The sequence below is a fragment of the Mauremys mutica genome, chromosome 12 (genome assembly GCF_020497125.1).
Source record: "Mauremys mutica isolate MM-2020 ecotype Southern chromosome 12, ASM2049712v1, whole genome shotgun sequence".
Lineage (NCBI taxonomy): Eukaryota > Metazoa > Chordata > Testudines > Geoemydidae > Mauremys > Mauremys mutica.
In genome coordinates, this window is record NC_059083.1 from 28,637,565 (window position 1) to 28,648,150 (window position 10,586).

At 53.2% G+C, this 10,586-nt stretch overlaps 1 long non-coding RNA gene across 1 annotated transcript; it reads right to left on the minus strand.

Moving 5' to 3' along the window:
- Positions 1 to 5,137: 5,137 nt before the first annotated feature.
- LOC123346126 lies at positions 5,138 to 7,849 on the minus strand. Its single transcript, XR_006572929.1, has 3 exons — positions 6,502 to 7,849; positions 5,640 to 5,782; positions 5,138 to 5,535 (listed from the first exon to the last, which is right to left on the minus strand). It is a non-coding gene; the product is annotated as an uncharacterized LOC123346126 (long non-coding RNA).
- Positions 7,850 to 10,586: the final 2,737 nt, after the last annotated feature.

The window sequence follows — 10,586 nt, forward strand, 5'->3', positions numbered from 1 at the left end:
TTGGGTGGCCGGGCAAGGTTCATGACACGCGTGTTTTCAGGAACTCTTGTCTGTTTAGACGCCTGCAGGAAGGTAGTTTCTTCCCGGACCACAAAATAACTGTTGGGGATGTGGAGATGCCTACAGTAATCCTCGGGGACCCAGCCTACCCGCTAATGCCCTGGCTCATGAAGCCCTATACAGGCGCCCTGGACAGTGACAAGGAGCTCTTCAACTACCGGCTGAGCAAGTGCAGAATGGTGGTGGAGTGTGCTTTCGGACGTCTTAAGGGGAGATGGAGGAGCTTACTGACTCGCTCGGATCTCAGCGAAACCAATATCCCCATTGTTATTGCAGCTTGCTGTGTGCTCCACAATCTCTGTGAGAGCAAGGGGAAGACCTTTATGGCGGGATGGGAGGTTGAGGCAAATCGCCTGGCTGCTGATTACGCTCAGTCAGACACCCGTGCGATTAGAAGAGCCCAGCGGGAAGCGCTGTGCATCCGGGAGGCTTTGAAAGCTAGGTTCCTCAGAGAGCAGGGTAACCTATGACTGTCCAGTCTCTTTACAGAGAAGCTGAACCTGCCCCTGTTTCAGTTACTATTGTCTTTTTTCAGCGGTTACATACCCCGTTCACCAGGTTTCCCCCCTTCCAACAGACGTTTAAAAATAAAGTTATTGGAACATTTTTAATTAACAAAGTTTTCTTTACTAACGAATTTGCATTAAAGGGTTCAAACAGGGACGCAGACTGTGGTGGGTACGGTGTGCAGTGATGTACAGACCGCTTCTACACTCGAGGAATGACAGGCTCCTGCTCCTATAGCGGTCTCTGGGGGGAGGAAGGTTACAGGAGGGTGTGCAGGAAGGGGTGGGTTTGCAGGAAGGGGTGAGGGGTGTGTGGGAAGGGTGAGTAGGTGTAGGGGGATGATGGCTCTGGCTGGGGCTCAGGGCATCGGAGAGGTTCATGGCTAGGGTGGAAGGGCATGGTAAGGGCAGCCTGCCTTGCCATTTGTGGATGCCAGGCGTTCGGACCTTGGGGCAGCATACACTTCCCAGACTGACCTGGGGCAGCAGACACCTCCCAGAGTGACCCGGGTGCCTAGTGACTGCACTCTGTGTGTGACCTGCTGTTGATCCTGCCCCCATGTCTGTACCCTGGTAATGGTGGCTGTCCTATGCAATTAACAAACCCCTATCTCCCCTTCACACAAAGTCTTCTGCAAAGAAACATGACGGAAACAGTAATGAACAGCAAACTATTTTTAATACTCAACTACACAGTTGGGGGATGAAACTGGGATTTTGGATCGGGTGAGCCAGGAAGGGAAGCAATTCTCATACTTTAGGGCAGGGGTCTCAAACATGCGGCCCGCGGGCCGCATGCGGCCCTCGGAGCTCTTCCCTGCGGCCCGCGGAGCTCCCCCAGTTACTTCCTGTCGCCGCCAAACTCCCCTCACCCCCGCCCCCCTCCCCGAGTTATTTTCTGTGCCTAAGCTCCCCGCGCGCTGCTCCCCAATGTTTGGGGCCGGGTCTCTCCCCTGGCCCCACCTGCCGCCCCCACGCGCCTCCCCCCAGTGTCTACCAGCCCCCATTTGCTGCCCCCTCACCGCCCAGTAGCCTGCCCGGGAGCTCACGCTGACTCCACTCCTCCTCCGCTATGCCGGCTTCCGGCATCACCTGCTGCCGCAGGGTCCTAGCGCCCCCCTGCACTAGGGCCAGGGCAGGCTGCCCTTCCCCTAGTCCTGAGACTCTCCAATGCCCCGAGCCTCTCCAATGCCTCAAACCCCTCACCCTCAGCCCCACAGCCCTCACACCTGCACCCCCTCCTATCCCCAAACTCCATCCCAAAGCCTGCACCGAGCACAGAGCCTGCACTCCAGACCCCCTCCCCCACCCAAACTCCAGCCCAGAGCCTTAGGCAGTAAATCTAAGTGCGTGTTTTGTCCTTTGAGTGAGGTGCATTACTGAGTGTATATATTTATTAAAACTGCTTGGAAATGACTTCGTCAAAAAAAAGAACACTCATGGAAGAAAAGAGAGTTTTCCAAGACAAATGGGAGAATTTATATTTTTTCACAGAGGTAAAAGATAAAATTCAATGCCTTATTTGTCAGCAAACGATTGCTGTTCCCAAGGAGTATAACGTGCGTCGGCACTATGACACAATGCACCGTGAAAAATATGATGCATTCACCGGAAAAATCCGAGAGGAAAAAGTTCAGCAACTTAAAGCAGCATTTGCCAAGCAAAGAAATTTATTTTCAGGGATTAACAAGTCTAGCGAAGATTCAGTAAGAGCAAGTTTTGTGATAAGCGAAATGATAGCTAAATCATCGCGACCTTTTACAGAAGGCTTATTCATAAAAGAATGTCTTATGAAGGCCAGTGAAATTTTATGTCCTGATAGGAAGAAAGTTTTTGAAGGCATAAGCTTGTCTGCAAATACAGTTGCCTGCAGGATAACGGATTTAGCTGATAATGTGCAAAAACAATTGATTCAAATGGCAAAAGACTTTGAAGTATTTTCAATTGCTATTGATGAGAGTACAGATGTATCAGATACCGCACAGTGTGCAGTGTTCATTAGAGGTGTGGACTGCAATTTGAATATAACTGAAGAATTGCTAGACTTAATGCCACTGAAGGGTATCACAACGGGACGTGACATATTTCAAGGATTGGAAGAGTGCATTGAAAAAGCTGTTGGTGGCGCTTAGCACTTTCCAGGAGGGAGGGGGGAGGAGCGGGGAGCCGCGCGCTTAGGGGAGGAGGTGGAGAAGAGACAGGGCAGGGGCGGGGCCTCATGGAAGGGGTGGATTGGGGGTGGGGCCAGGGGCAGCAAGGGGGCGTGTCAGTGATGCGGCCCTCGGGCCAATGCACTAGTCCTCATGCGGCCCTCGGGGTCATTTGAGTTTGAGACCCCTGCTTTAGGGAATGAGAGCTGTTTGGTACATGAGCGCTCTGCTGGGGTGGAGTGACAGTTTTCACGGCCCCTAGCGCCTCTCCTTCTTGTTATTTTGGGTGAGGGGAGGACAGGACTTTGTGGTGGGGGAGGGCGGTTGCAGATACAGTTCAGGGGGGCTCTCTGCTCCTGCCTGCGGTCCTGCAGAACATCCACAAGGCGCCTGAGCGTGTCCGTTTGCTCCCTCATTAGTCCAAGCAGCGTTTGAGTCGCCTGCTGGTCTTCCTGCCGCCACCTGTCCTCCCGTTCGCTGTGTGAGCGCTGCTGCTGAGAGAGGGTCTCCCTCCACTGGCTCTGCTTGGCCGCCTCGGCTCTGGAGCAGGCCATCAGTTCAGCAAACATCTCGTCCCGTGTCTTTTTCTTTCGCCACCTAATCTGCGCCAGCCTCTGTGAGGGGGATGCCGGGGCAGTTCGGGAAAGAGCCGCAGCTGTGTGATGGGAAAAAGGAAGTGATTTCCTTGCAAAGATACATGTTTGCGAACACTGAACACAGTCTACTCAGTTTCTGTGAACAAGACCATACAGGGCACCTATCTCATGTGCTCTCAGGACAAGTTCGAATTTTCGGCATTCGCTTTCATTGCCTGGGGTCTTGCACTGGAGATTGGACAAGCGGGGCAGGACAGCAGAATCCGTGTAGCAGCCAGGCCTGGTAAGCCATAAACTTTAGGCTGCTTAAAAGTTAATGGATAGCAGTGGCCTCCTGCTGCAGGCAATCTGGAAAGCATAAAGTCTGACCCTGTTCCAGCCCCTCACGACTGTCCCCGGGAAAGATCCCTGTATGCTTTCCCTCTGCAGCCTCCAACACGTGGCTGTTAAACGACGGTCATTGTTATGCAAAGGAAAAGTCAAGCATTCACAATAGTAACATTACATTAATTCCCCTAATTAGATGCAGCAGTCGCCGAGCGAGATCACCCTGAGGCGGGTCACTAGGACAGACAGAGAGCGCATGCTGCGTGAATCCCTGCACAGACCAGGGCCCTATGCTGCCATGCTGGTGGAGGCAATGCGCCCACTGTACCTCAGGATGGCCTGGCGCGGAAGAGTGTGCTTCCATGGAGCACCCAATAAGGCACCTCTCCCCAGGAATCTCCTGTGGAAGCTTTTCGAGTACCTGTACGAGAGCTTCGTGGAAGTGTCCCAGGAGGATTTCTATTCGATCGCTATATGTACTGACCTTCTTTTCGTATAGTTTTTATTCCTGCTTTAAAAAAAATAAATATTTATATGTTCATAGCACTTACCGACTGATCCTTCCCCTGATTCAGAGTCCGGGTTAACGGCCGGGGAGGGTTGGTAGGGGATCTCTGTGAGGGTGATGAAGAGATCCTGGCTGTCGGGGAAATCAGTATTGTAAGCGCTGTCGCCTGCCTCGTCCTCCACAAACCCTTCCTCATCTTCCCCATCCGCGAACATCGCCAAGAAACTGCCCCTCGACACTATCCCATTCTCAGAGTCCACGGTCACTGGTGGGGCAGTGGTGGCAGACCCACCGAGAATGGCATGCAGTGCCTTGTAGAAGCGGCATGTCTGGGGCTGGGCTCCGGAGCGTCCGTTTGCCGCTTTGATTTTTTGGTAGCCTTGTCTCAGGTCCTTGATTTTCACGCGGCACTGCGTTGCATCCCGGCTGTATCCTCTGAGTGCCATGGCTTTGGAGACCTTCTCGTAGGTCTTTGCATTCCGTTTTTTGGAGCGCAGCTCCGAAAGCACAGACTCATCGCCCCACACAGCGATCAGATCCAAGACTTCCCGGTCAGTCCATGCTGGGGCCCTCTTTCTACTCTGAGATTGCATGGACCCCTCTGCTGGAGAGCTCTGCATCGCTGCCGGTGCTGCTGAGCTCGCCCCGATGTCCAACCAGGAACTGAGATTCAAAATGGCCAGACAGGAAAAGGAATTCAAATTTTCCCGGGGCTTTTCCTGTATGGCTGATCAGAACATCTGAGCTCGGACTGCTGTCCAGAGCATCAACACAGTGGTGCACTGTGGGATAGCTCCCGGAGCTACTAAGGTCGATTTCCGTCCACACATAGGCTAACTCGACATAGCCATGTCGAATTTAGCGCTACTCCCCTCGTCGGGGTGGAGTACTGAATTCGAACTAAAGAGCCCTCTAGGTCAAACTAATTAGCTTCCTGGTGTGGACGGGTGCACGGTTAAATCGAATTAACGCTGCTAAATTTGACATAAACTCCTAGTGTAGACCAGGCCACAGCGAGTCAGGATGCCAGGAAATCAAGCCTGGGCAGTGGGAACAGGAACAGCTAACACATGGTCCAGAAGACAGAGGAGCTCGGGTGTTCGCACAGCTTCTTGTTCCTGCTGTTGGTTTAAGGAGGTCTCGGGGGCCAATTAGCTGCTCTGGGACTCTGCCAATAAAGCCTCAGGGATGGAGCCTCCAACTGGTTCTGGACTTCGTAAGTCCTAGGTAAGCAGTTTTTAGGAGGCTTCCAGGTGGCCTGCTGGAGTGTGGCTGCTCCCATGAACCCTGCAGACCTGGGTTAATGACCAAGGGGTCATGACAGTGAGTGATCTCTCCCCACTCAAACCTCCTGCAGAAAACAGTCTCCAGGATCCCGGACACATCCTCTGAGAATAAAAGAACAAAGTCGCAATTGCAACTAGGATATGTAACAGGAGCCCCCTCTTTGTTGCAACAGCCCCAAGTGCACAGAAGAGTGAACGGTTGTTACCTCCAGGAGATGCATGGGATCTTCCATCTAAGCCTCAGTGGGACCCATGTTGCTTGGTTTGACAGGATGAGATCATCTGTCCCCACTGTTCTCTGAGCTGGGCTGGCTGCAGCATACATCTGTGTGAGAGGCTGGGACAGAGACTGGAAGAGAGATGTTACAATCAGGGTCCAGGCACCCCAGAAGGAGAACAAAGGGTCTGAAACCGAAAGGCAAAGCAATCAAATCACCGGATTCGACAGAGAATTTTTGTACCATACAGGGACATCAAATAAGGTCTGTTAGGAAAGCTGAGATGTCGGTCTGCAAACTGCTAAGGCCAAGATTGTGACTCTTAAGATTCAGTTTTAGTCACTACAAAGTGTGTTTTGCTTTGTTTGTCTGTTTGACATTTGTCTCTTTCTCTTGCTTAGTATCACTTAAATCTCTTCTTTGTTACTATGCTTCCCAAAGCACCTCAGTGTTGTGTGTGTGAGTGAAGTGTGAGTCTCCAGCCTACCTAACAGGCTGAGCTGTGCCCTGTTTCTTCAAAGGTAGCAAAGAATTTCAGAGTGGTGCTGGGCACAGAGTCCACGGGCAGTTCACCAGACATCTCCTGTGAAGCCCAAAGAGAACAAAGGAGCAGGAGAGATTCAGGCCCCACTGACCTATGGGAACTTCCCATAGAAGAGGCTACACAGTGCTCCAGACACAACCAGCAGGATCCCTCCCACAAGCTGGGCCATGTCCTTCCCCTCCCAGCCCCACAGCTTCTTCCCTACCCCAGCCTCAGTAACCCCTCCCATCTCCCTGGTCTCCCACCCATGCTCCAATACCAGGCTGTTTCCGTAATGGAAGCAGCTTTGTACCAGAGTTCACTCACCGCTAGATCCTGGCCAGGCCTCGTCTCACAGCTTTCTAGCTGGGCGAGCAACCCCATTGATAGCCACTCTTGCAGTTTGTTGGCTGGGAACTCAGCCCTCCAACCAGATGACTGTCCTTTAGTCCACTCCTTCCTGGGTCACGCTCCTTCCAAACAAAGTCAAAAAATGTCTTGAAGAGAAACAAGGCCTTCCACCCTCATGGGGAGCTCTTCCACCACCTGATTTCGGCTTGATCTGCCCTTCTTGGGTTTCTATGGTCTTCTATGTCCCCTTCCTTAGGGACGGTGGGAGAACCCAGCCCTACCCTGGACTCCAGGTTTTGGCCCAAGGCTGTATACTGAACAGCTAGGGCTGCTTCTGTACTTTTGCTGCTGTTTTCCCTTGTTTCCTCTCAGGTGGGGCTCACTTAGTCATCTCCAGGCTTTGCAGCTGCAGGCCAAGCCACCCTGTTATATACCCTCCTCCTAAAAATCCAGACCAACCCGGGGCAAGTTCTACTCTTGTCCAGTATTCATCCCTCACCATCTCATCGCTGTCACCGGCTGTGCACTCGTACAGCCTCGTACTCACCAGAACTCAGAGGCCATCCTTCTCTTCCTGCAGCCACGCATTCTCATTAACAACTGCTTGCAGAGCCTTGTACGGAAGCCACTAGCTTCTTCTGTAGCCTTTTTTTTACTGCTGCTGCATCCCCCAAAACCTTTTCCATCAAGGTCTGAGCACACACCACTGCTCAACTCTCGTGACTGATTCCTCTCTGTGCCAACCATTTCATCCTTCACCTCCCTGCAGCACCCGACAGGTGTGTTGGAGGAGGGTCTGCAAGGTCCACGGCCATCCCTGCCATCTCCACCTGGCCTGCCTCATGTGTGTTTGTCCAAGAGGACACCTTCTCCTTTCTTTCTACCTTCTTGGGGCCCTGGCCCCTCCTTTTGCCACTCAGGAATTTCCTATGCAGGCCGGGTCTTTCGATATGGCCTGCTTCTCTGCACCCAAACCGAAGAACTTTTGTTCCCATTTTGGCATTAGGCTATGCTTGTACACTTTCTCATGCCCTGCTCTCCTGGGCTAACCTTCTCAGCACAGCCCCAGCATGCTCGCTGAGTCTGCTCTTTTTGTCCATGGGCGTAGCAGGTTGATTTCCCTTTGCAGGATCTCTCACAGGTATTGCTGCTGCTCCCTCAAGATTACCAGCTGCATCTGTAGCTCTGCCTGCACTTCCTTCTGCTTCTGTTGGGTTTCTAGGAGCTGCTGGAGAAACCCGAGCCCTGCTTAATCAGTCCCTGGAACTCAGATGGGAAATCCCACTTCGGGGGACGGACCTTCCCTCAGGAACCAAGACTTCCATGAGCCCTCATCGATGACAGGGGGAATTCAATCCTGCTGACTATGCCAATAATCAGTGAATCTACTCATTGTTAGGTGCCCTCTGGTCCTCCATCGATGGTCACTCCAGCACCATGGCAGTCTCTCTGCCTGGTAATTCGGCCCTCTGGCCGGCTCACCACCTTTAGTCCATGCTTTTGGGGCTCAGCTTGTCAAACACTGAAAGTCCAAAGAGGTCTTCCAAGAGAAAAAAGTTCTGCTCTCGCTGGGGCTCTGGCTCAGCCTGCAGCTCCCTTGCTGGGCTTGGTAACCCTCTCTGGGTGTGTGTGTATGTCCCCTTCTTTGAGGCCAGTAGAGAAACTTGGTCCCACCCTGACACTGGTAGCAGCCCAGGGCTCTGTATTCAACAGCTAGGGCTGCTCTTTTCTCTTTGCTGTAGGTTTCCCAGGGCACATCCTACCTCTCTTCTCAAGTTCCCTTCTAGGCTTTCCTTGCTGCTTTCAACTTCCTATCTAGTTCTCATTCCAGTTCATAGCCCAGCTGGGCTTTATCGCCGCTGAAGTCTGGTTCTTTCAGGGCCAATACATGGTCCCTCTGAGGTAGGACTCATTCTGTAATCAGTTTGGCTAAGCCCCAGGCTCTGCAGCCCAGGGGAAAGCGCTCTCCTTTCCCTGTTGCAGACCTGCGCTGCCCAGTCTTGCTTTTATTGGGTTGAGGTGAGTCTTGCCCCCATACTCAGGGTTTAGCTGATCGCCATTTTTGGGCTCGGGAAGAAATTATCCTCCAGGGCAGATTGGCAGAGTCCCTGGGGGTTTTTCACCTTCCTCTGCAGTATAGGACACGGTTCACTTGCTGGAGGAATCTCTGCACTTTAAAGTCTAGAAACCATTATTTGAGGACTTCAATAGTTCAGACATAGGTTAGGGGTTTATTATAAGAGTGGGAGGGTGAGATTTTGTGGCCTGTATTGTGCAGGAGGTCAGACTAGATGATCATAATGGTCCCTTCTGACCTTAAAGTCTATGAGTCTATGAGTTCAGACCTGGTTTCCAGAGGGGCTAAGTTCACAAAGGCTCAACTGGCTGCAGTTGGAGTTTTGCTGGTTCTGGTGACTCTGACATTCATCATTCAGAGGCTGACAGGTTTGATGAGGGGATGGTGAAACCCCATTGCTGATCAGAAGGAGGTCAGAGTCGGGTCTCTAGGAGCTGAAGGTTCGTTTGTCCTGCTGTGGGAAGTGGAGCTGGAGAGCGGAGATGTTATGTGAACAAGACTGCACGATGGAGTTGGAGACTGAGGGATGGGAGCCTCCTCCCAGAAAGGCTCCCAGGAGAACAGGTTTGAGGACATCTCTGGGGAGCCTCTTGCTAGGAAAAAACCAAGAGTGGCACATTGATGGAGATGTCTCTGTCCCAGGGATGGGGGAAGCTCCCAACCAGGCTATGCAGCAGGGATCCCATTTCTCCCCCAGGAGACCATATGCCCAAAGAAGTAAATGGCTTTTACCTCCATGAGGGAGTGGGGTCTTCCCTCTCAGCCTCTTTGGGAACTAGCCCTGCCTGGTTTCATAGGACAAGGTGACCTGTCCCCACTGCTCCCTGAGGTGGCTCAGCTTCTGACTGCCCCCATCTGGGAGGCTGTCACACCCCCCAGGGCCTAGAAGACAGGTGGCGGGGGAGGTTCCTGTTCATGTTACCCTCTGAGAGCCCATAGAAGGGCCAAAGGAAGAATAAAGGGCAGGAGGTGAAGCAGGCCCTGAGCCTCTGGCCCATCCTCACCTCCTCAAATGTGGAGCTTCCTGAGCTTCAGTTGGGCAGACAGTCTGCAGCCCTGACACAAAGGTCCTTCTGCGCCATATGGGGCAGGGAGATCTCTGCCTGGGAGCACAGGGAATGGGATGGGGGTCAGAGCAAGGAAAGAGGGGAGGGGTACGGGAGTGAGGGGAAGAGCTCATGCCCCAGATGAAGGACGTTTGGGGTCAGAGGGAAGGAGCCTGGTCCACAAAGAGGGGAGAGAGTTTCTGTCAGTGACAGGGGCCTCCATTTCCCCTTCCACTAGCCCCCATTTACAGTGAGACAGAGCAGTACCTGCAGCAGGGAGCGGGAGTTGCTGAACATTGGAAGGGAACCTTTAAGGGCATCAGATGAGGCGCAGCCCTTGCAGCGTCTCGGGCACTTGGTACAAGTGCCGGATGATGCGAAGCTGGCACATCACCTTGGCTGTGACATCCTCCAGCTGCAGGGGAACGAGAACATGTCAGAGACTGAGACACTGCCCAGGAATGAGGGAGGATTAAGGGCACCTGGAACCAGCACCATTTCCCCCAGCAGCTGCTCATGTCTGAGAGGTGGATTCACCCTCCTGATCCCCAGGATGGAGGCTTGTTGTCCTCTCTAGTGAGCTCCAGTGCCAACCCCCCTCCTTGTAGGGTTAGCTCCTGCCACCTCCCCTCAGTGCCCCTGACAGCTGTTCCACCTCCAACCCACCTGGGGTCACCGCTCAAGTTCGTAGAACCCTCTCCTCCACCCCGGCCTCCATCCCCACCCAGGTAGGGCAGGAAGGGGGGCAGTAGGGATTCTGGCAGCAGTGAAGTGAGATGGGGGGAGGTTGAGACCTTTCCCCAAGTCACCCCAGTGACAAATGCTGACGCCACAGGATGGCAGCCCTGGTGAATGGGGCAGGTCAGCAGCCCCTGCTGACTGAATCCTCCCGTTCTCTCTGGAGCGGGTCCAGCCCTGCCAGAGGCAGGACAAGCTTC